At 40.8% G+C, this 26,466-nt stretch overlaps 1 protein-coding gene and 1 pseudogene across 16 annotated transcripts in view; both read left to right on the top strand.

The window, feature by feature from the left end:
• The window catches only part of SULF1 (sulfatase 1), a 176,255-nt gene that overhangs the window by 68,929 nt on the left and 80,860 nt on the right, over positions 1–26,466 (top strand). For 15 of the 16 annotated variants that reach the window (XM_070481121.1, XM_070481107.1, XM_070481122.1 and 12 more), the window contains one exon: positions 26,304–26,376. The gene's annotated coding sequence lies outside the window, so the exon portion shown is untranslated. Of the gene's footprint in view, positions 1–2,651; positions 2,768–26,303; positions 26,377–26,466 lie in introns of those variants that run through there. The other variant, XM_070481109.1, reaches the window with a different exon arrangement.
• On the top strand, positions 3,566–9,356 carry LOC106829392 (small ribosomal subunit protein uS14-like; annotated as a pseudogene).

The following is a 26,466-nucleotide window of genomic DNA, read 5'->3' as shown; positions in this document are numbered from 1 at the left end:
TGTAATATAATATTACATCTTTAGAGCCAAATGGCCCTTTAGGAAACTCCTTAATTAAGAGATACACAATGGCTGTGTATCTAAATCGTGTGTGGTCAATTTCTGGGTGACTTACTGTTAACTCGGTTTTTAAGGGAATTATTTGTCTGCCATAAGAAACAAGAATCCAGTGCACTTGAAGATGCCAACTCTGAAGACTAGGCATATATGTCTAGAAGCATCCCCAGTCATTTGCAGTTTTATAATACCTAAGAACCGGCCACAAAAGCAGGAATATTACAGTCGTTTCGCTTATATCTGTTTTATTACCAATTCAAACTTCAACTTTGGTGAGGTCAGCTTGATCTTCCATATGTCATCCACTGCATTTCCTTGACAAATGAATGAATTCTAAGACTTTATTTCGCCACTCTTTTGAGACTTAAGAGAAATGAGACAAGATAGCAGTATCGAAAGGCAATTTGAGAGGTTGGCGAGATTCCAAATTTCCCAGGCCATTGAAATGGATGTGCTACGTTGGTACAATTGATGTCATACATCTTTAACAAGAGCTATATTTTTAAGTTGTCTTAAACACAAAAGTCACCATTCATAATTAATACTTAAGTGGAAAATTTTTTAAATAATTCAGATAGGAATATGCTGATGGGAAGGGAAATAATATTGGGCTTCATAAGGATTGTTTCAATCACGAAAGAAAACTGGTTTTTAAGTTATAGTTTTAAGTAGTGTATATATATCAACTAGAATGCTTTGGGTTAAAGGAGGGGAAAAAAAATGCAGCCCAGATTGCCTAGACAACAAGGAAATGTTTGAGCTCACAATGATAATCCCAGGGAACAGGGCTGGCTGCAGCTGGGGCTGACTGGAGCTCAAAGTCACCTGTTCTGTTTCTGTCTCTACATCTCTTGGCTCTGCCTGCTGTGACGGGCTCCATGTTTATGCATGTTTATGTCCTCATGTTTACAATGTGGCTGCTGCAGCTCCAGCTTCTCATCCTCACAGTTTTCAGGAAATGGACGGCAGAGAACTGCCTTCCTGCACAGCTCAAACAGCAAAGCATCTGCAGTGAGTCTCACTGACTCTGAATGACCTGGCTTTGATCAATTATCAGTCTTTGAAACAATCTGTCTTGCTGAGGGGAAGAGAAAAGACAGTGTGCCCTATGGAGGAGGGGAGGGAGATGTGAATATTTCTGAAAGACCATGGGATTCCAAAGGGGGAGAAATGATTTCTCCAAAGCAAATATCAGAGCCAGCTACAATAGGAGGCAGTTCCTGTGTAGGAAAAAGGCAAATAGCCCCTCTGGCACCATGATATATGAAGCAAGGCTCTAGCCTTACATACCTATTAATATAAAATCCGTGCAACTGGCTTAGATAAGATGAGGGCTCCAACTAACGAGAGCCAATTGGGAAAACGCATGCAAGCTATCAGGGAACAACACAACCACCTTGGTCCAAGGGGGAAGCATGCAATGAGCAGCACCTCACTCTTCCTGACGATAGAAATCCATTCGATACGAGAAACCTCCATCACTTTGACTTGACCATGATTATTTTTAGTAGCTTTTATGCCCAGGTGTTTTATATTCATCATCTCAACAGTCCTTGTGGTTTCTGGTTAGCCATCCATTTCTATTTGGTGTAAAAGTACAAGCTTAGTGTAAAAAGTACAAGCCACTGTCACTGTGGGTGTCAGTGAAGCCTTGCGCGTGTGCTTCTGTATATGAATTCATCTTGTAGCTCAGAAGAAGGGATCATCTAGTTCGTCATTAGTCAAATGATGAAGGATCGGAAAGTGAATGTTGTTCCTTTTCAGCAGATGTGCCACAGGAAATCTATTTTGTTTATACTTCCTCTAAACTCCATGATCCTGAGTATCATTTGCAATTTAAATTAAAAATAGCTGATGTCCCACCATTAATAGTACATATCCGAGGACATTCAGACTCTCTGTGTAGCCTGCCATTCATGTTTATTCATATCGGTGGTAAGCAGGACTCCGTGCTACTAGGTACACGTGGTCGGGGGGGGTGACAGAATGTAACCCATTAGCCACCTTCTCCAGGCAAAAGTGGGTTGCATTTTAAGATAATCACCTTAAAAACATAAAATTACCGAGGATGGAGCCCCAGAACACAGATACTTGAGGATATTTCCTTTTTCTAGGGGTGCTTGGTATGTTGATTCACTAATTTCTAGTCATTTAGAACAGTATGGCAGGTATATGTCCCAGTTTTTATGCTAGTGTTTCAAAAGAATAAGCCACAGAAGCAAGACAGAACACTTCCTGCCAGGAAGTCAGGTGAGCTGGTAGAAAACCGTGTTTTTGCTGACGTGGCCCTCCCAGGGAGGCGGTCGTGACTGCCTGAGTTAACCCGCAGCGACGAGCCGTGTGACCTTGGAAGAGCTGTTTCACCTCTCTCTACCTCAATTCCTTCAGCCGAACATGGGGAAAATAGTCCTACCCCCTCAGTTTTGTGAGGAGTTACTACACCGTTCCTGGTACATACTATGTGCTTAACGAATGTCAGCTTTTATTATTTGCATCTCTGACTCCCATTGTGCACATCTTTAGGAGCATCTGTGCCCTTGGGAGAGAGCGAAGCCCTTAGTTGGGTCTTTCAAAGCCTTCTGTTTCTCTCTGCGGGTGGGAGGAATAATCTCGCAGGCGGAAGGCAGATTCCCCTAACCTCGCTAATGCTAGCGAACCAAGTGCAAACATCCAGATTTCTGCACATCCCTGACGGCACGTGGTACCCGTGGTAAGGAGTGGGGCTCCTTAGGGGTTTGTTGAATGAATGCTGGTGCCCTGGTTGAAAACTGCTCCTCGTCCCCCAAGGTACCAACCGCTTGGTAGTTTCCTGCGTTTCTTGATAACCTCAACTCAGTGTCCTGTGAATGGATTTCTACTGCCAAAAATATCGTTCAATATACATACTCTGTTAAAAGATTTCCTTGACACAGCTTCTGCTTTCCAAGAGGATGCTCTGTTAAATAGATATAAAAATCCTTAGCTCTACTCTCAGCATGAGTGTGGGCATCGTAGGGGTACCCCAGGAATGGGAATCATTCAAGAAGATTCTCCCTCACGACTAAGCCATCCCCTGGTATTAAAGTTATATGGTCCCCATTTTTACCACAAAGGACAAAGTGGCCGGCAGAAATGTTCAAGACCCTGCCAGAATGTCAGGGACACGGAGGCCAACGTCTGCACGTTTGAAATGAGAGTCTGTGATACGTAGTGCTTGGGACAGCATAAGATGGCAACCTGGACTTGCAACATCTTGTTTCCTTCGCTGCTTTTCAAATTCCTCAGAGGCTGAGTCTTTTCACAGCCCTTTAACTGAGCATCTGGAATGAAAATATTCTACAACCTGAGAAAATGACTTTTTTTGAGGGGGAGGAGAGAAATAACCAGCCTGCTTTTTGTTTTGTTTGTTCGCTTCTCGGTTCTTTGGTTTGTCTTGCCTTTTCTGGAACCATTGAGCTCTTTTTCCAGGCGCTTCCTTCTCCCCTCTGACCTCCTGTCCAGGGCCATAGAGCTAAACACTTGAGCAGCCATGCCCATTGACCTGCAGGTAACAACTATAACTTTGGTTTGAAACTTCTAGGTTAAGTGTGCTAATGCACTCAGGCCAGAACCCTTTTCTAGAATACGTCAGCATTCACGAGTCTGCCCCATGTAGTTGGGATGTTTAGTGAGTTTTGAAAGCACTTGTCTAGAAGGTGTGGGAGGAGTACGTTACAGTAACTGTTTCTACAAAGAGGAGCTTGGAGACAAAGTACTGAGCAAAAACGACACAATGAAAGAAAACAGAAAATCCTGTCATGCCTAAGGCTTCCCACGCTACAGTCTTCTTTCTTTTGCAACCTTGAATTTATTTCCAAAACAAAGTGAGATAAGCCAGGATGGAGCCCTGCAGCTGGATAAGTGTTAGTGTCCAGGACTGTCTTTGAAAAGAACAAGGACACATCTGTCAGTGAGTTCTTCCCACTGCTCACGCACTCACCCCGCTGCTGTCCGACTGGCTTCTCAGCTGAAGGGGCTGCTGGAGAGTCCAAATACCTGAGCCTTTGTTCTCAGAAAGGACAACTCAAGAGCCAAGAAATGCCCTTCAAACTGATTGGGAATAAAGTCAAACTTTCACAACTTCTCATTCTTCTTTTTGAGTGTACTGAATGAAATTGATCTTGTAGAGAAATTGAGGCTCATTGAAAAAGCAAAGACTTTTAAAGATGAAAGGTCACCTGTTACTTGAAAAAGCCTTTTAAATGTCCTAATTTTCCTCATATTATACTATGATACGTACATATGCAAAGATCTTAAGTAATTGCTAACTAGATATTTAGATATGGCTGAAAATACCAATGGATGACGTACTCAATTCATCTTTTAAAATATTTTACATCTGGTCAAAGAAATACCCATAAATGAGTACATTACCATCTGGGCATCCATTCTCTCATTCCATAAACCTTTACCAAGCTCTTACAGTGTGCCAGATTCCAGGTGGGCTCTAGAGGGGGAAATTATGGTCCAAAGGTGGAGATATACACAAGGTATTACTAGAGTCCAGAGGAGGAGCACAGAATTTCTGGAGAAGGGAAACAAGTGTGTGAGTGGCAGAAGGAGGTCGAGGAAGTCTTCACTGATGTCTGAACTTTCTTGGGGAATAAGAAAGGGACCAACCATTTTGGTGGGACTGGAGTTAGATGGGCAGATGTCATGCTGGACAATCAGCAGGCGCTTGAACCTAGAAGGTGTTTTTAATGCTAGGGCTGTGATTGGGAAGGCGTTGAATTTTGAACAGGGAAGAGATGTGGTTAGGCTAGCATCTAAGAGGATTACTCTGGTGCCTGAGTGACTTGAAGATGAATTTAAGAGAAAACAGACAGGAAACGGACCATTAGAAACTGACCCAGTGATCTGGAAAAGAGATGAGGATGTGAACTATGGTAGTGAAGAAGGGAACATAACTGAGAAATATTTAGATGACAAAAGAAGCAGGATAAGTGACTGATGAGTGGGGAAGGTGCCAGAACAGACGGAGAGAAGGGATACGTATGGCCTCCAGATTCATCTATCATCCGTGTAATGATAGTTGTGGCACCAACAGAGACAGAGACACTGATAAGTCACTTTTCCTTTTGACACAATGACATGGATTATTTTCTGTAAATAGAGATCAAAATATTAGAGCGCCTAATATTTATCAGACATTTTCCTGTTTATGAAGTACTCCACTAATTCTAAGTCATTTGATAATACTAACAAGCCTGAAGACAGGCAGGGTTATTACATTTTAGAGATGAGAAACTGCAGTACAGAGAGGCTGTCAGCCTCTCCGAAGTCACACAACTAGCAAATGGAAGAGCAGAGACTCAGATTCAGAACCTCCATCCTCCTTCCCCTGGGGAAGGCCTTCTTTTGCAAGGAGCTGTCTCCATGCCAGGACAGAGTCACAAGCCGTTTCTGTCTTGGTGATGGTGTTTCCTGCCTTCTCTCCCAGGTTTCTGAACGTAGTTGCGTGTATTGCCGACCATGATTAGGAGTGTACGTTCTTGATTCAGGATGTTATTTGAGGGCTCCACTCTAAAGAGATATTTGTTATGCCTTTTTGCCTTTTGCCAGGTAGAATCCACAAACGAAAGACCAATGATAAGCTACTAGAGGAAATAGACTCTTTGTAACTTTCACAAGACCTGTCACATAGTAGGTGATGGCAAGAATTTCATGAATGAAATCAGTAAGGGCTTACTAATACCTCTATTAGGATTACTCTAAACTAACCCACAGCAACGTGGACCCCCAAAAATCTATGATTTCAATATGAATCTATAACCTGAAAAGCTCATAGCCTTTCCTATATGGCACAGCTAAAGATTCCTGAAAAGGAGAATTCGGCAAAAGATAAGGGAAGAAACAGAACATAAGTGTGTATTTTGGGGAAGGGAGATGGATAACGATGGGATAAGGATGGAGAGGACAGGAGCAGGATTTACAAGGAGGAAAGGATAAATTTTCCCACTGCGCTCAATCAAATGTCAATAGAAATGACATCCACATTATACAGAAGTATGACCGTAAAGCATATTAACTTGAAATCACTGCCATTTGTGAGATTATAGCTCACCCCAAGTCGTCTTAACCTAGGCAAGGGCACCTTGGCTTTTCCTCTGAGAAGCATGATGCCAGCTAGGCCTGCCCAGCGTTGCCGGGTAATATGAAAGATTATCAAGCTTTATCTGTGTCTTTACTCAGGAAAACTGAGGCAGTGAAACTAAGGGAAATTGAGGATTCACTATTAGAAATTAACTCTTATAAGGAAGGGGAGAAACAGATTTGGCTCTGGTGAGGGAATATAGGACATTTTCTCAATCATATATAATAAATGAGAAGGCAGAGAAAATGGAAAAGAAAGGAACTCTAACAGTTACATGTTTAAGGTGAACACAGTGATCCCTGAACATGTATTTGAAAGCACAGCCGTCGTGTTTAATCAGGGTGTCATGGAGTCCCAGAGTTCTCAAAGGGAGGAGAGCCTGTGAGGAAAGTCTTTCCTTCTAAGAACGTGTTAGGAAGAACAAGCTAAGTGAGAAAACACGTGAGCCCTGTGAGTAGATGCATGTGCAGCCAAACGTTTGTTTGTTTTCCAGAGCAGAGGATACAATACTTACTTTAAAAAAAAGCATTGAGATGGAAATGTTTTAAGCTTAGAACTGTGGATCCACCAATTTGTAGATCGCTGAAAACATTTGATTTTCCATTCTTTCTCAGTGCTTCTGGATCCAAGCCCTTGATGCAGAAGAGTTGGGGAAGGAGGGGAAGAAGAGTTTGAGGAAGGGGTGACCTTCCTTAAATGTGGAGCTGACTGATCCACAATTGTGCACCTTCTCTACTCTGTAGTCATTCATTGGAAGGGCCAGAGAAGACTCCAGTTCCTTAGCGTCTTCTTCCCAGAGAGCTGAAGACAAACAGTCATTTCCTTTTCTTCCTCCCATACCTTCTTCAGTGGCATAACTTCTGCTAGGAGTCACTGCTTTAAAACCTTGGGAGTTCCACATACTCTGAAGAGTGTTGGAGAGGGTTTCACGAGTTTTAGATATGTGAGTGTGATGGGGACAGAAGACATTTCTTCACCGCACAAATGCAATTTACTCATTTGAGCAAGTCCCTTTTAACCTGAGACAGAACTGGCTTCAGTGAAAATATTCGTGGAACTAGAAGAAAATTGCCTTAAATTAGTTTTGTGTCAGGTCTAACATATAGCTCAAATGTGATCGTGATGGAGTGTTTTATGATGTAGTGGGAAAGTATCAGATGCGGGGTCCTTTCTCCACTTTGAGAAAGAGTGATTTGGGGTCAGCCATTTAGCCACTCTTGGAATCTGGTTCCACCCCTGAAAAAATAGGGATGATACCAGTGCTGCCGAGGGGCCCTGGAAGACTCAGATTAGAAGATGAAGTGAAGTCTTTGTACAATAGAAATTTCATACAGATGTCGTTATTGATTACTCGAGACCTCAGTTTCCCCAGTTTTTAAAATGAGCTAAATAAGATGATTACTAAAGTCCATTCTTGACTTTCTAAGTCTATGACTTCTATGATTCTGTGAGGTGGAGATTTAAGTGATCATCCGATTAATTATTCTTATTGGTCAAATCAGACTACTTCTGTTTTGTTTTTAATTACTCTAATAAACACCGCTGTATATAGTACATGCTGACAAACACAGTCATGCACTGCACAATAACATTTCAGTCAACTACAGACCGTCCATATGATGGTGGTCCCATAAGATTAGTACCATTAGCCGAGGTGTGTAGTGTCTATACCATCTAGGTTTGTGTAAGTAGACTCGATGATCACACAACGTTTGAAATCACCTAACAACACTTTCCTCAGAACATATCCCCGTTGTTAAGTGACATATGACTGCATAGAAATTCAGCCCCTGATGTTTTTTAATCTTCTATTTACACTATCTTCATATAATATTTTTTGGACCAATAGCCACATCGATTTAAAAATCCTCTTGGCCAAATTTAACTCTAGACCACAGCCTTCCTGCAGTCCCTCTGTGTTGGCAGTGAGCCACAAATAGATAACAGATGTATCAAGATATCTATCTCCTCAGCCTCAGGATGGCTGGGCGGGGCCGGGATGGCCATGAGTAGCCTTGTCTGCTCACCCCAATGGGCTGTACCTAGTTGATATTATTATTTTCTTTGTGTGCCATGACAGCAAACAATTTGGGAAATGTACTCTAGAGTAGTTGAATTTACCAAATAATTTCTATTTTGTGGTAAACATAAATCAAATTGAGTAACATATTTTAGCTTGTGTATTTATATTTTTTCACTTCTAAGCATTGCTAGTTTATCATTGATAACTTTGGATTAACCATTAGTAATGACTACAGAATCAGTTTTCACAAGTCTAAGAATAGCGTGTCAGTTACGTATTAATTTGAGTCTACAAAATCCTAATTTGAGGTATAACACACATAACTAAGACATACAGGCAAAACAAATCACTTTTTGAAATTCCTTTAAAGCGTAGAGACCTTGAGATTTAGGAATTTGGATTTTTTAAAAAAAAAATCCCTGCTATACAAGTAAAGGCAGAATTCCTATTTTCAGCTAAAAACAAAAGTCCTATTTGCAGGAGCAAGAAGGGAAAAAGGAAAAAATCTGCAGGTGAAGAGAGATAATTACGTTTTTCCTATGAATCAACGTGCACCAACATTCCTGCAGAGGAGTTGTTTTTATTATCATCTTTGTATCCAACATGAAAATTTTGCATTTGGGTAAGAAAATAATAGCATATCTTTGTTACACAATGTTTTCTGAAAATATTGAAATTCTTCCTTTGGATGTGAAAAATGAAAATTCATCTTCAGGGGCTACCGTTTAACCTCTTTCAAGAAAACTCAAGTGTCTTTACCCTGTTGCGTTCATGAAAGCAGTGTCACCAGCAGCTCTTGTGGCACCATCAGAGAAAATTCAGTTCTCACTCTTGCTGCGTCTGCTCAGACCAGCATTTCTGATCCGGAAATACGCTCTCAATATGTGCCACCGGTGTTTCTGTCAGTACACAAAGGCTATCGGCTTCATTAAGTTGGAGTAAGGAAACTTCCTTGAATGGCTCATCCAAGACATCTATCTACCTGGCTGAAGAAACAATGCTAACTCTTTGTCCATAAAAACTTGTTAAAGACTTCTGTTATGAGTGTTTTAATGTGAATGGAATAGTCAATTGATTACAGAAATCTCCTTTTTAAAATTTATTATCTTCTCAAGGAATTCATTTTTACAATATGTGGCTTATTTTCCCTCAGGTACATAAAAGTATTCACGCTGGAAAAAAAAAAGAAAGAAAAGGAAACTCAGGTAGAATACTAGTATATTGTCTCCATAAAGACTTCGGGCTCTTTTTTAAAGAGGCTAAGAAGAAATTCACACCATAAAAACATCTACTTGAATCCTGGGAAATGACCAAAAGATAGTGGAATCCATTTCTGTTTTCCATTTCCATAGCTAATGAGAGATTTCTAACATTCTTTAATTGACCCAGAAACCTTAAACTGCCTTAAATATTAGTTTGGAGCTTAATGCCTGCTGAGAGAATTTCATGTTCCCACTTGCCCCTGAGGATTTCATAACAGTTGCCATAAGTTGTAATTATGCATTTATTTGTGTATTCTTTATGTCTTCAAATGTGTCATTAACCACAGGTTTTGTTTTCTATTATTTTGAATATAAATCACACTCTTCTGGTTTAATTTAAAAGGCCCTGTTTTCCTAACATTTTAAATCTAGGATGGTGGTAGAATGAGAAAAAAAAATAGTGTTAGGAGAAGTAATTGGGAATTTGACTACATATAGCAGAAACCAAAATAGTGCTTTGCCACAAAAGGTTTTGTTCTCTCAGGTAAAAGAAATCTAGAGTCAGGATGTCAGAGCTGAGACAGTAGTCACTAGGAACCCAGGCTTCTTTTCTCTCTCTGCTCCACCATGGAGCATTCCATCAGTGAGAGTATCTCATGGGCCAAGATGACTGCTGAAGCTCCAACCATGTTCTATGGCAAATGGCCACTCACGCTCTTTTTTGGAACTGTCCCAGAAGTTCCAGACAGCTCTTCCACTACACCTCGTTGGAAAGAATTCAGTCATGTGGGCACATAGAGCTTCAAGAGAAGCTGGGAGATGTCACCTAAAGCTGGTCACATTGCCACTGCGAATAAAATTGGGATCTTGTTATAAATGAAGAAGGTAGTGAATGATGAGGTAGGTAATGAGCAGTCCCTGCCATATAATTCAGGAGGATTTACAAAAGTCAAAAATGAAAGTGTATTTTTCCTTTCAACAAATGGTAACAGAAATTATATGAGCTCAGAATTTGTCTGGAGAAAAATAGGTTGTCGCTGTCAGACAAAATTTTAAAAAATGGTGCCACATCGTGATTGTCTGGAATATTTTGGCCTCAACATTCATCAGCGTGGTAGGGTGAAGCAATGACTCAGGATGAGGTGGTTTTCCAGGAATAACTGTGCTATCCCGCTGTCCTCTTCTCACGACTCCTACCTAGAAACTACAAGTTTTCCGGCCACTGTCCCCTAAGGGGGGCAAACTTTCTGTAGAGCAGTCCTTTCCTGTTTCATTGAGTTTCATGTCACAAACAAATGCATTTTCAGCAGTGTCGTCCATTTAACTTTCTCGACTGTCTTTGTAAAAAGACCGTCAAAGTGTGATATCAATGTATCTTCAAGGCTTTCCTCAATTCTTTAATCCAAATTATCTCATAGACATATTTTTACCAAAAAGTTGTTTTCCCATACTTTTTTTAACCTGGGATTTTATTAAGGATACTCTAATCAACATAATAATATTGCTAAAATCATTAGACAGCAGCATTGACACTTCAACTCATTCCATTCCCATTATTTAGGGACATATTGTTACTTCGTATTTTCACTGGTCTGTGGGTTTGTGCAGAAAGAACAAATAAACCTAAAACCAATATTCTGTTTGCTTGAATTGTAGTGGAAAGTAGCAATGAAAAGGTTTAAAACTTGTGCAAATGCATCTTTTCTTGCCTGTTTGTGCAGTACATTAATCTATGTATTTTTAATCTCTATGTCCGTGGGTGTTCAAGTTGGCTATTCACAAAATGATGAAGTAAAATGGGTAAGAACTGATTGTCTTTAAGGGAAAAAGCCACAGAGTCAGAAGACCTGAGTGTGAGTTTCCGCTTCAGCTTTCTGAATCCCCTTTTGGGGCCGGGGGCGGGGTGTGTGGATTAGAGAAGAAATCAAAACGCTTGCTCTACCTCCCTATGTAAGTTGTAAAGAGCAAATTCGATGATTTATGCCAAGACTTTCCTGAACTGTGATGCATTGTGAACACAGAAGAACTTATTTTATCCACGAAAGGGCAAATCTATCTTCTAATGGGATTTGAGATACAAGAAACTACCTAAGTATATGAAAAATCTTGTTCCCAGTTCAATTATGTATTATCGTGGAAAGTCAGGCATTCAGATAACTAAATACATATTAGAGGAAAGTGCTAGCTAAGAAATAGTTGTCCACCAGCCAAGTTGGAATCATTTTTCTTTCATCTACCTTGGCTGGCTAATATGGCTCTTTGGGGTTCGTTTTCATATGGAAAGATGAACGCCAGTTTCGCTGTGGCATTCAGGGTGATATAACCCGAATTGAGTATCCTGCACATTATAGGGGGCCTTGGGACCTTTCAAAGTGTGCTGTCTGCCCTTAGAATGAGCACTGCTGCCGGCACCTTCTGGAACTGTGTCATCCTTAGCATTGTGTGTAGCCATCCAGCTTTCAAATGGAAGCGGGGCTCTTTTCTCATTCATCCCTTATCTACAACAGCGCCTAACGAAAGGCTTTTCACCCGTGCTGAAAAAAGATTGCTGAATTAAATGTCTGGCAATTAAAATAAATGGACTTGAGCAAGAAATGGCAGGTAGTTGTAACGCTCCTAGTCAACTATCTGGATAGTTTCCAAATATGGAAAATGACAGCAAGGGTGCTCCTGTGGAACTTAATCCCAAACCCAGTCTTCCCTAACTCCCTTTACCTAATACCACCAGCCAGACACTGCAGAAACAAGAAGGAATCTAATAATCCTGTGCAGCGCCCGCCCCCAGACGTTTGTCGCACAGCCTGTGCACTAAACCCACTGATGGATCGCCCTGGAGAGAGACCCTCATGTCTACACTCTGGTTTTACACACAGATCTAATGAGCCCTAACAAGCCATCTCCCTGGCAGCTCCCTAGCGTATCAGAAGAGGGAAGGTGGAGTTATGAGAGGTAAATACACTTGTAATTACCGGAAGTGATAATTGATAGCAAAGGAGGTAAAAACAATACTACGAAAGGCAGCCATAAGGAATTCCAAACAGTATCCCGTGTCGTTTATGCACTGAGCAAGCAGCTTTCAACATCCCCAGACCCCTTAAGGAAAGGCTGAATTATAGCCAAAGGCAATATTTATATTAACGGTGATGACCCCAAGCCATAAAACAAAACAAATCGGTGACATCATTCCCAGTCACTGTCTTTGAAGACGAGGAAATGCGTAATTAATTGTTGGAAGTGCATGTGGTGGATTATATCATAATCCCCGATTATTGCCACCCCACCCTTGCCAGAGAAATGAATGGAGTTCAATGTCCCCACCCACTGCGAAGGGACTTGTAGCCTTCCAGCGAGCAGAACATATCCCCACCCCGCCCCGGGCTCCACCACATGGCTTGCTTTGGCCCATGGCAGGTAAGCAGGTGTGCCAGATGCCACGTGTAAGCAGATGCTTTGAGCGGTGTTCCAAGTTTCCACCAGCTTGTCTGCTCCTGGTGTCTGTCATGAGAGTAGTTGTCTCACATAGGGGCTGAGCCACCACCCCCTGCAGCCTCCATGTAACACAGGCAGAAATAACTCTTTTTTGTTATAAGCCGCTGAGCTTTGAGGATTCTCTGTGTAAATTCAGTGTGCTTTAAAATGGTTCCTGTTTGTTTGTTTTAAACTCCCGCCTTTAAATAGTTAAAGTAAGGTATTAGGGAAATTCCCATATTTGGAGACCCTCTTTCCCCTCCTGTGATAGATAATTGAGGTATTCCTGTGAATAGCCTCAGTGAAAATTGCACTTGCAGAGATGGTAGAAAAACAGCCACAGCCAGCCACGTGCAATGTATCAGCCGGATTGTGCTTCTTCCACCCAGCAAGCCAGGAAGCCAAGCCTGGGGAGGGCTCCTGTGGGCGTGCCCCCTTGGGGCTTGGGAACAAGGCCTGCTGGGGGCGGGGGTCTCAGTGCATGGAATTTCCATGGACTGGTGATATTGAGGATGATGTCATTAGGGTGTGGGTTAAGGACAGCTGGCAGCCACCTGCCCTCCTTTGAGAAAATTTCAGGAGTCGGGGGTGGGGGGATCTCTCAGATCACAGGCACAAAGCGGAAAGGCGAGCCCGATCTTCTTTCTGTCTCTGGAAAATGAAGCCCTCCCATACTAACTCGGAGCCTGAGAATGACCGACTGCGTGACTCTGCACAAGTTATTTCACCTTCTGCCTCGGCACCAAGGATTAATTAATCATTGCAAGTTGTCTCGCGACCACACAATGCTAAGTACAAATAGAGGAGACCCTGGAATTCATGGAGTTGTGACTCGTGGTCTTGAATATTCATGTTCAACCACGCCAGTCCACTCTCTCACCCAGCAACAACGCTTTGTTTTACTGAGCTCTGAGGGGACCCCTTCTGTTTGTAAGGTGAAAGGGGGCCCGTACGTGGTGTGTGGCTGCAATACTGATGCCCTGTTTTGTTCTCCTTGGTAGATGCTGTAAGGGACAGTGGCAGGTGCCTGGAAACACCAGCCACACCTGATGGCCATTTCCACCCAAAAAGTTGCTCTCTGTTAATTTTGCTGGTTCAAACTCATTTAGGCATACCAGATCTTTTAACGTGAAAATGCACTTCAGGAGAAAATACAAAACCAGAAGAGTTAAGAACAAAGATTTTGGTGTGGGGTAGCCTGGGTTCTGTCCCTTACTGTTCAGTCTGGGCAGATTCCTTAACATCCCTGAATCTCAGTTTCCAAATGAGTGATAATGGTACCTACTCCATAGGTATGTGGCTGGGATAAAGTGAACTAATGACTATGAAATGTTTACTCCGTGGTACGTGCTCAATGGCTACTTGCAAAAAATGTTACTTCTTGAGAAAAGGTAAAGTCTCATCCACATGCTGGAAATTTTGGAAATTTAGATATCCAGGAGAGGGGCAAAGGAAGGAGAGAAGGCCACGAATTCAAGATGTGCCACTTCTCGGAAGTGCCCAGTTCCCAGCAGCAGACCATGTGGTGTCGGAATATATTCCCTGAAGTCGGACAACTGGAAAACCTAGACTCCAAAATTCTTGCCCCTTCTACACTGAGTGTCAGACCACGTGTCCCAATTTGGGATTCTGAGAAGTGGCTGCTGCAAGAATTAAGATACACAAAGTAGTTTGGAAGGTTGCAAACTTGACCTTCGCTCTGTTTCAGCCCGCTGAACCTAGTCCTGGTTAGTTCCGTCCAGCTTTTCCAGCTCACTTTTGTTTGGCCTCATCCCTTTCTCTATTCTTCCAGGGTGTGAGGAGTAGAGTTCAGCTCGGGGGTTCCCAGAGCACCTAATGAGTCTTGCACATCACAATAGTTTGGTAAATTTTTTGGATGGTATTGCTTAATTGAGTCAGAGTTGTTTTTCACTGCAATTATATTTGTCTGCCAGCGTCTCAAAGAGGAGATGATAGATGGGGGTAAAAGGCCCAGAGTGGGTGATTGGCAGAGACAGCTGGGCAGAATCGGAAAACTAGGGAGGGGCTTCATTAAAACAAAAGCAAGTAACTCACTTTGCCTCCTTAATCTCTAGTAATAATTTACCTAAAGATATAAAGTAAAATGGGGTGGTGGTAAACCTACCTTTGTGCCTAACAATTATTTAATAAATGGAATAAACTTCAGCATTGTGCGGGGCCACTGTCAGACTCCATTAGTTCATGTGTGTCAAGGATTTGTGGAACCTAGTTTCTTAAGACATTGAAAGAGAATATCTAGAAAGAGATATTAGAGGGTCATTTGAAAGCCGCTCCAAAGAACACTTCCAGATATTTGCTGAGGGAAGTTTAATGTTCTCCAATGGAAACTCTTTCAGTTGCCTGTGCCTAGTGAAGACTGAATGTGTTGGAATGTTTGCCTTCTTGGCAACTCTACAAAAGACAGTCTTCCAAAAGTCCTACCAGCTATGAAATAATTGGCAATATCGGTAGTCCTGTCTGGTGAGCGTTTAGCTGCTTCAGCCAAGGCAAAGGCCTGAGAGATCAACCTGCGTGGAAGACTTGAACCACCTGCCCCAGGCTTGGCTCCGTCCCCCTTTCTTTCTGCTGGTGCTAGTGGGTTGATTGCTCTGCCCTGGACCAGTGCTGTCTGCATCAGCATCACCTTGGAACTTGTTAGAAATGCAATTTCTTAGGCCCCACTCCTGAATCGGGAATGCTGGAATAATTAACAAGACCTCCAGGTGATTCTGGTGAACCCCTGCTCTACCTTATGAATGAAGTGCTTGAGCTTGGGGCCTTTGTTTAATGGTGGAATGGTTGTTCTTCTCTCGCATAGCTCTTTTACAGTGTCCAGTATTCTGAAACTGGGAGCCAAGTGTGGTAAAGAAGTTGTTTCTTCTTAGAAGAAAAGCTCCCTCCAAATCTAGAGAGAAATCAATAACTAAATTGTCAAGGAATTTTTAAAAATCCAGTACTTGGATTATGACTCTTTGCCCAGCTCTTTCTCTTTCTTATCTGGCTTTACTCTCCAATAAAACTGATTAACAAGTCAATTAGGCAAATTTTGGAAGATCTTTTTAGTTGAATTTAGTCCAAACACGAAAGTGGTGGTACATAAGGAAATTTTTCCTAGTGAATTTGGGAAGCACTGATTAGTATTCTATTTATCAAAATTCTTTTGAGCCAGATGGGCCTTAAATATGCTGGCTTCTTATTTGTGTAACTACAGCTTTAGATCCTTTCATTGATCCAATACTTAACCAACCAGTGGCCAAATCCAAAATAACCCCTTCCACCACTCTCCCATAATTTACCACTAAACTTCCATGTAAGTATGTTATGTAAGGGGAGAAGATTTAGGAGTTAGATGGAAACAATCTTCAGATATTTAAGGCATTTGTTTTATAGAAGAATATGGAATTATTTTGTGTGGCTCAGAAGAATATAGCACTAATAAACATCTAGAAGAGAGGAAGGGCGATTTTTGTTCAATGAAAGGAAGATTTTCTAACCTTAAGTGCTGCCCCAAACTAAACAAGTGGCCTAGTGGTCCTGTGTTACCTAGACATGGACATTTTTCATTGATGCTCTAGAGAAGCTTTATTAATTAGTTAAAAGTTCATGTAGGTGAACTTAAAGATCCCTTTTATCTTAGTCCATTCGGGATGCTGTAACAAAAATGCCATAGAGTGTGTGGCTTAAATAACATCTATTTCTCACAGTTCTGGAAGCTGAAAGTCCAAGATCAAGGTGCAGCAGTTTCATTGTCTGGTGTAGGCCCACTTACTGGTTCATAGATAGCCATCTTCTCAGCGACCTGGCATGGCAGAAAGAGGTAGGAGAACCTGCTGGGTTCTCTTTCATGAGGGCATGAATCCCATTCTTGAGGTTTCCACCCTCATGACCTAATTACCTTCCAAAGGTCCTGCTTCCTAATACCGTCATGTTAGGGGTTGGGATTGTAACATATGAATTTGGAAGGACATAAACATTTGGTCCCTAACACCTTCAAACTCAGAGATTCTATAATGTGTTTTCTAGAATATCTCTTTCATGTTAGCTGTCTAACGTGGAGATTGCCAACCTTCCTTCTCATATATGATCTGGTCTGTAAAGCAATGTTCAGATGAGGAAAAGCAGATTGTCTGTGTGCCAGGATATTGCTCTTTGCTAGTTTCGCAAACCAGTACGTGATCATTTATATGTTTCTTTTTGTGTGCGTTTCAAGGATATAAAGCTGTATGCAGGAGATCCTGAAATGGAGGACCAGAAACATCAAATCTAGCCCTGTATTTTCGTCCATGATTGAAACTAAATACAATCAGGAAATAGAAAAAGGAGCAGGGAAAACAAACAAACAAAACCAGAGATCCACCAGGACTGGATGTCAGTAAACTCGGTAGGCAGCCAGACTTACTCAGCAACTGTAAGAATCCAGTTCTACTAATGATAACAACTAATATTTTGAAGTTGTCACGTGCTGTTATTTGACACATTTTCATAATGTTTCACCATAGTGAGCCAAAAGAATAGTGTACTAAAGAGTCACAACTTTATAAAGAATTTTCTAAACAACCCAAGTTGCTCACTATTTATAGTTACAAAATACTTGCTGTGCCTTGCTAATCTGTCCATCAGTGAAAGCTGTTTTAGTTTCTCTCCCACTTTTCTATGCAAATTTTATATGCAAACCCAATTCAGGTAACAGGGGAGCATTCTTTATGTTTTCCTTAATTAATAAGTAAGCACCATCTACGTTTGTGTGCATAGGATTTTAGTAAGCTTAAAGTATACTTGAAAATGGCTTCCCTTTTTGAAGACTTGGATATCAAAATCACCCCAACCCTGTTTCATTACAATCTCTAATATCACATTAGGTTTTAATAAGCTTCCTTTTTGCGACACACATGTGCTTAAGACTCATGGAAACCAAATCAGTAGAGAGAAGGGATTACTTTAGATTGCTTTGAAATATGCATTGTTCGAAATGGCCTCTGGTGACCAGCTTTCATGAATGGTTGATTTTACTTGTGGGGCACATCATCTGGTTTAATTATATCAGCTCCTTTGTGTGACAAGTACTGTTCTTGTGCGTACTGAGAAATGAAGGTTTAAAACAAAGTAGAATAGTCAGTGAGAAAATAAATTCTGGAAGTGGAACACCATCGAGTGTTTGTAGTGTAGAAGTCTAGATGAAATCTGAGGACTTGTCCCACTGTAAACACCTATGTATAAAGGCATTCCAGTGACAGTAAACAGAAATTTGTCCCAAATGTCCATAGACATAAGTCATAGTCTGAGCCTTTTCAGGCAGATTATTTTACAAATATGACAAATTACAGCTTAGGGTAATAATAGGGCTCTTAAAACTTTCATTCTAGAAATTCTTACAGCTTAAAACTTCAAGTTTACTCTCTTGTAACAATAGAGTAAAACGTTAGTTTTCATTAGCTAAAATATTTCCCGACCTCTGTCCAGACAATAAACTAAGACTGGAGTCGTATCTTCATTTCAAGTTACTATAGGTCTTTGATGGAGGTAGCCTCATTTGAATCAGTAAACATTAGTGAATTTAAAGTTTAAAACATCTCCCTACTGTATCTCTTCAGGCACTAATCCATCTGAAGACATTGATAAATATCTCTATGTCCAGATAATGATTTGAGGGTAGGTAGATGAATTTATTGGATAAGAATGCCATACACCAGATGGATGTCAATAAAAACAGATAGACAATTTGCATTCATTGTATGTTTTATGCATGCTTTATGGCTAAGATTAATAAATTAATTTTTCTAGAGAAGCCTGCTAGTTACGCAATTTGTTCTAACATGATGATGTTTTCCATGATGGCAGGCCTGAATTTCACTTGAAATTCAAGTAGAGTTGCTCTTTTTACTTGATAAATGTCTAGCTACACTTGTTAGTTGTTAGGAGGTAAGTATATAGCTAAAGGAAGGACGATCACCTGAAGGTAGCCCAGGGACTGAGGGACATCATATACAGCACACGTTCAAGATGATTTTGTCATTAAAAGATTTGCAATCATATATTTAAACAAGAATACAAAAAATCTCAAAACGATATTTCCCGGTACAACTTGTGAAGGAATATTTTTGAAATATCAGTTCTTGACCAATCTGAATTTTAGGTTTCCTCGAAAATGTCTCTGAGCAAAGGAGTTGACTTAAATCCGGATGTTTGATTTTTCCTAAAGATTCTCCTGTAAGTAATACATTTGAAAAAAAAAATAGAAACAAAAACAGAGCTATTCTCTATAATTTGCCCCTAAGTCTTGAGCTGGGAAGTAGAATTTTCTTTGGCTGTCTTCATCTTTCACACTCTATTTCCCAGACCTCCCTTCCTTGGTCATCACTCTGTGAGGCCAGCAGGATCCCTTGGAAGGAACTTGTATCTCCACACGCTGCTGCTGTATTTAAACCCTTAGAAAATGTTAAAGAGCATTCTATTGGCGGTGAGCTTGATAGCGTAGAAAGTAGGCCAGTGGAATTCTCTTGACCGTGGCTTAATTTCTATAGCAAAATCAGATGTTCCTTTTTCCTCACATAGATTCCAACAACAAGAAAATATTTGGAGAAATGCTTTTGAAATATAAATATAGCCTCTAATTATCTTTTAAAAATATTTTCTCCAACTTAAATATCTCACGAGAACTGTGGAACTTTAAAATAAGTGTGTATTGTGCCAAGATTATGTACATCAGGGAACAAACTAAAATGAAACATGTCCAGAAAAATCTCCAGATCTGTTAAAAGTACATTTTTAGTACTTAGGGATGGTTGAACTTGAAGCTGTAAAGAAAACTCTGTCTCTTCATTACTTGAAATATGTGTCCATGTGTGTGTAAATATATTTATACACATATCTTAAGTATGCACTTGTGCATATGTGCACACACACTTGTGTCTAGAGGGAGAGAAAGATAAATACACAAGGTACTGAGGAGGCTTTATGCTGGTGGCAAAGACTGCAGTAATCAGCAAACAGTTCACCGCTCCACCGAATTCCCCAGTCTTCTTGCAGTTGAGTGCGGCCATGTGACTAGTTGCAGCCAATGAAATGTTAGAAGTGATTTGAATCAAAGCTGAAGCCATGAAAAGCTCCTGCAAGATTCTTCAATTTTTTTCTTCCTCTGCTTTTTGGTCCAGCTATTGCAGCAACAAGACAACAGTGCCCCCATCAGCCTGTGTCCATGCGTGAGTGGGCAGCACAGAGTTCTCCACCATCCTCTGTGTGACTTGGAGTAAGAGTGGCAAACCTACTTTTATTGTGTGAAGTCATTGATATTTGAAGTTTATTTGTTACATAACTGCTTCTGCTGACTGATGCAAAACCTCAAGATACTTCACTACAAATCAGCTATAAATATCTAAAACCAAAGGCAAATTTAATGGAATTTAACGTAATAAACCATATACTTTAAGACCTAGCCAAGGTGCCTAAGACCACATTTGTAGTTCTTTCTATCAATATTCCTATCTTTTCACCAGACACATTTTAACTGAAGTTTCCGATGCCCCTCTTTTTTAGAACGCCAATAATCTCTTTGTTCTTGTTCTCTTGGATCTCACTGCCACGATTAAAACTAGTGACCATTATCAGATCCTTTAGACACTTTGTAGCATCTGCTTTAGGAATATCAGGTCCTTCTGGTTCTTTTCAAAATTTTTAGATCACTTTATTTTCCTTCGTTTTGCTAATTCTTATTCAAAAGCAGCGGGGCAAGTTTTAGTCTTGGGCCTTTTGCAATCTCTAAAATGCCCTTGCTATGCCTGTTTTTTGTGTGGTTTAGTTCCCATCTTTGTGGGGCTAAGTCTCGAAGGTGCGTTTCTTTCTGTAACATCTCACTTCATTCCTATCACTGCTCAATTCTTTCTGTCTATTCTCTTCCTTCATGAGAAGACAGAGGGAAAAACGTAGAAAACTTAAATTTACTTATTTCTATTTTTATAATGCAACAGGTCATTGAGAAAAATCCAACGTAGACATGAATGAAGTAAAAAATAGAACCCAACCCTCTCCCTCACTGTACCCCAGGGATAACCGACACTGACAGTTTTGTGAATAGATGACTTTCCAAGGTTCCTTCAATCTCAGGATTCACAGTATTGAGGGGGTGGGGTGGGGAGGAGGAAGAAAAGCGAGGGTTGTTGGAGGAGGATCGCATCATTTAGTCAAGTATTTTCCCAAAGGTGCTCCCAGTGAGAGATGCACACTTTTCAGCTGTCATTGGTTGTTGGAAGAGATTTATCATTAGAGGAGCACAAAAATGTTACTGCACCAAAAGGTGGCTGTTGTCTATCTTCTTTGCTTGGAGTTGTAATAAATTAGATCAGGAAACAGGCTTTCTGGGGATTAACAGCAGATGAACTTTGCCAGCTATGGGGTTTTTAAAAGAAGAAATTAGCTCCTTTGTGGTTTCACATATATCATAAAGAAGATAGCACGACCTGAAGGCTTCCTCTAAGCAAAGAAGTGATGTGTGGGAAACTTGAAAGCCAAAATTAAGAGGAAAGGACGGAGTACACTGACCTTGAGAAATGTGAGTATGTAGATTGGTGGTGGGGGTGGGGCCAGGATGTGGATACCCGCTTCGTGCTGGTATAATCCTGTTTTGTTTCATTCTGACAACAAACTAAGTGTGTTCTGGCTAAATTCAGCTTCGAATAATTGCATGCTGCTGGCATGCTTGGTTATGGGGTCCCTTTTTCCTCTGTCCTAACTATGGGGTGGCACTGCTTTGTACTAGAAACAATTCTTTTGCCCCGTCCCTGAGAAGTGAATGTCCGTGCTGAGTGGTTTGTTCTGATTCTGTCTCTCACACACTTTAGATGTGTGGGCCTTCATTTGGAAAGTTCTGCGTTATCTTTAGATAAAAAAAACCACACAAAATATCATCATTCATCAATAATTCCTTTGTTATACCAACCATTTAGAATTTAGGACAGTTTCAAGGCTTTAAGAAAAAAAGTGAATAAGAAGTTTGTGAATAGGGTCAGATCTACAACCTTCAAGGTAAAAGTCTGGGCTTAACTATGAAATCATGTAAAGTAGAGGCCAGCAATTCACAAACTCTTTGAGCTTAGGACCCCTTTATATTATTAAAACTTATTGAGGATTCCGAAGAGTTTTTAAGTAGATTATAGCTATTGATACTTAGAAATTAAAACTGAGAAATTTAAAAAATATTTTTAAATTCTTTTGAAGATAACAATAATAAATCTTTTATATGCTAACTTACATGATATACTTTATGAAAAATACCTGTATGTTCTAAACCAAAAAAATATTGGTGAGTAAAGTGGCCTTGTTTTACGTTTTTGCAAATCTCTTTAATGTTCCTAACAGCTTCAGGATTCAGTCTGTTGAAATATATTGTTTTGATTGAAGTATAGGAATAAAATTCAGCCTCACGTGGGAAAGCAGTTGAAAAGGGAGAAGTATTTTAATAGCTTTTTCAGATACCTGTAGATCTTCTTTGATACTATACCAAAACTTGACAAGTGCTCATTTCTTAAAGGTCAGAGGTAGTAAGAAATCTGAAACCATATCAGTGAACCTTTATAGCCTGTTACATCAAAACCCAATGGTCATCTTGCACTTTGATTGAATGTTTTTTACTCATGTATGATTTTTTAGCATTATATTTGGTCATTTGGGAAATATTGGGTCACTGAATTATGCAAACATCCTGAATGTTGACACATTTCATTTTACAGTATCAAAAAATAACACTTGCTAATAACAATGCTATTGTCATCAGGAGAGTTTACGTGTCGGGAAGTTGCCAAGCTCTCAGGGGTGGATAAAGAGTTGTCCAAAATTCTGATTTTAACTTGAAAGCTAGATTTCTATCACTGGCAACAAATAAAACAAATATTGTCAGTTGTTTTCTTTGAAACGACAGTCTCATTTCATCCCTTATTTGGGAAAATGTCTGCCAAATATCCAAGTTCGAATAGTTCTTACAAGTAAAAAGAGTGTTCTGTGAGAAAGAAGAAAAGTGTCTAGTTCTTGCAATTCAGTCACTCAGTGCTTTTTCTCACCATCACACCTCCATAGGCAGAGAAGGGCTTACTATGTACCTCCTCTCTCATAAAACAGAAAATTAAAAAGAAAAGACGTGTACTCAAGGGTCAAGGTTTAATAAAATGGATCATGTTACTGCTTCATCTTAAGTGAAACTGGCTTTTGTTTTAACTATGTGTGATGCTCCCTTCGTTCTTACTACGACGAAAGCAGTTTTACCAGCATTGCTCTTGCACCATCAGTGCAAATGTCAGCAAAGTGAAAAAGCAAATAATGTGTCAATATTCTTATCAAAATGGTTCCAGCCTCATGAACCCCACCCCCCAAAAGGATCTCAGAATCCCTCCAAAGCCCCAGATTATACTTTAAACGAAGCAGGACCTTTTCAGCGTATCTCCACCATCCCCTTGCTCAGCACCAGCTACTCAGACAAGGGGGGAACTCGATGAGGACAGAGATTCCCCTGAAACCTTTTGGAGCAATGAGGGCTTCGATACAGTGTGCGGTATTGCTAGATGGGCACATGTGAACTAGACTTTGCATCCAGTTGGATTGAGGTCTTCCCAGTCTTTTTTTCTTTTATATGTGACTTGAAACTTCTAACGTCACATTTATAGTTTGGCTTGCCTGCCCCAAACAAACCCCTGTAAACTTTCCACACCAGTGGCCGTAGCTGTAAAGGGTGTTTTCATTTTATGGCTTGGAGAAAAGGCAGCTTGTATTCTGGTCCTAATTCGTGAATACAACACCATTCCTCAAGCTTACTTTCCATGTGTGAGAAAAACCTTTTTTTACGTTTCCCCCATTTTCTACTATTTCTCAAAACAAGTTGTTAGTCTCTAAGGACACTTGTCGTCGGCCGCAAAGTATCCAATTCAAACATTGCGTCCTTGTCTCCTTTGTCAAGGGCTGCTTTTCCTCTGTCAGGTTTTTGTTCTTCTTCTTTACTTCTTTTCCTTCTGGAGCTGGAAACCAGGCGGTGAGAGCATGACAAGTTTTAAAAGGTCATTTTTGAATAAAGAATTGTCTGTGCGCGGTTTTGTCCGAGTGGTGTTTGTGTGTTTTGGTGAAGGAGGTGGGATAAAGGATGGAGAGCTCCTGCTGGACGGACCTGTCTGAAAGTTCAGTTTTCTTTACCACTCAATTTCTGTGCTTTTACGTATGAATCTTCTGAATTGATAATAAATGGCAGCAGAAGAAATATAGGTCTCTTCTGCGCCTTTAATTGTCCAGAAAGGAAGGTCACTTCATAGGTAAAAAAAAACGCATCCACTCTGTTCTCTCTTCTCTTCATTAGGAAGTGATTTTCAATGTAGTTTATACAAGGTACCATTAAAGCTCATTTTCTTTTTCCTAAAGGAAGAAGTAAAGTAAATAAGATAAAGAAAAGAATAACCAGTTATGTTGATTGGGTTCCAGGAAATGTTATCAGCATCTTAATTGTCAAGAGTTTTCAGTTTCATGTGTGGCTGATTAAATAAACTCTGAGTGCCACTGTTGGTTCCTCTCTGAGCCTGACCGTGCTTTCCAGGTCACTACTGTCTGCAGAGGTTGGTTTATACCATAGCAGATGCGAGAAACCCCTGCTCACTCTGTTTTCACACACCCTTGCAGGCTTTGAGAGGTGAACAGTTTTGCTACTCATCAGACCAACCCTCTAAGAAACTTCTATATTTAACTGTTTAGCCTGATGCATGCTTTGTGGGAGAAAACCGTTGTTTGATGCTTGTTTCTTTCGTTTTCTTATTCTTTCATGCTTGTATCAATTTGCCCCTGATTTAAAACAAATGCACAGAAACCAGTCAGTGCAGAACAATTGCAGGCTTTGAGCGTTCCGCATGCTCAACAATCACTGAAATAACCCCGAGTTATTACCCAAAAAACGACCCAGAACCTTACATATTGACTTTCTCAGGCCATCAGGCTCAATCAGAGGTGGCTTGTTTGTTACTCTGCAGATGATGTAGTCAGGAGGGCCTTGCTGTAGACACTAGATATTTGTTTAAAAACCTATTTCTTGCTGAGTTTCTCTCTCTCTCTCTCTCTCTCTCTCTCAGAGTAATTGCGGGCTGCAGAGTGAAAAGCATTAGACCTGTTTACAAAACAGCTCATAAAGTTTAAAATAATAGGGGGGGTGTGCGTGTTTATGTAAAACAAAGTACTGTGTATGGCAGGGAGAAACAGCGCACAGGCTTTCTTCTTTCCCTGCCCTGTCAGCCTCCAGAACTAAAGATATGGCAGTGAGCGATGGAGCCCCTTTCTTCCTGCTCTGCAATGCTCATGCTTAATTCGTTATGCTCACGTATCTGATACCGGTTTATTGTTGCGGATCAAAATACAGACCCTCAGGTGTTGGGCCACAGAGTGGCTAATGAAGTGGGCTGCTATCTAGCTAATTTTAGGGCACCCTAAATTCCCATACAGACATGACTTCCAAGAGGAAGAGTTTTTTCCAGTGAGCCCTTTGCTATCTTTCAGAAGTCCGAGAGAAAAGCTTTCTGCAGGTTAGTGTTCTACAGTGAAAGGAGCTTTTCCCAACCCTTTCAAAAGTCTCCTCTTGTGCAGATTTGTGAAGATTTTTGCAGCGCTCCCCTCTAGATTTTATTTATTTGTTTTTTATGGTGGAAGAGAGCCTGTCACCGCCAGCCTCAGAGCCTGTCCATCACTCTGCTTTGCGGGTTTGGATCACCTGCAGCAAAGCACAACCTCTGTGCTGGCCGTGCGTCACCAGGTCTTGATAATAGTGAGGCTGGCGCTGACAGCCGAGGGAGGACTCTGTCCCCTTAGGCGCCAGGTGTGAGGACACGGCTGGACCGAGGGACCAGCCTCGCCAGGAGGAAGCGCCCCTTCCCCTGGTGATTGATGGAGGACTGTTAGGCGCTTTTCTGGGTCTGGGAAAGGTTGCCCTCCCGGTCACTCACTCTGAAGTCTTTGTCAGCAGAAAGAACTCTCCTGGGTAGTGAGTGACATAATGCAGATGACAAATGACAGCTTTGCTTTTCATTCCGCTTGATAAGTACTCAATATCGCACGCAGGTGAGTTAACACTCCCCCAGCATGCCCCCTCGAGCCAAGCGCGCCCCAGATGCTCTCTCCAAATGCACTGTGGTTTCGCAGGCCGGCTCTTCCTACTCATCACTAGTTTTCTTGGGGATGTTTAAAGTTCTATTAGAGTGTGAGCAGCGTGACACCCTAGCACCGTTTTATGGAGCTAATGATGAAATGAAGGTATTGAGTCCTTTATTAGCAGTTCTGAATGTTGTTTCCTTGTGTTTCTCCATTTTTGAGTGCAGATTAAAAATATATATATACATAAAAAATATGCTGTTTCAAGAGACTACTTCAGACCAAAAATCTGTAGCAAAACCCTTGACTGATGCTTTCTTTGTATTTTTTCTCCCCCTTCTAGGACTCCATCTGCAGATGTTCTGAATACCTCTGAGCATAGAAATTGATTTTTCAACCAGGACACCTAATTCAAGGTATTAGCTCCTGTCAGAAAGCTTTTACATTCGAGCTCTGTGTTGGAAATTAGACTTTGGCAATGCATTGAAATAGGAAAAGTTGGAATG

The sequence above is a fragment of the Equus asinus genome, chromosome 12, assembly GCF_041296235.1.
Source record: "Equus asinus isolate D_3611 breed Donkey chromosome 12, EquAss-T2T_v2, whole genome shotgun sequence".
Taxonomy (NCBI): domain Eukaryota; kingdom Metazoa; phylum Chordata; class Mammalia; order Perissodactyla; family Equidae; genus Equus; species Equus asinus.
The sequence above is the reverse complement of the archived record's forward strand: the minus strand, read 5'-3'. Positions and strand labels throughout refer to the sequence as shown.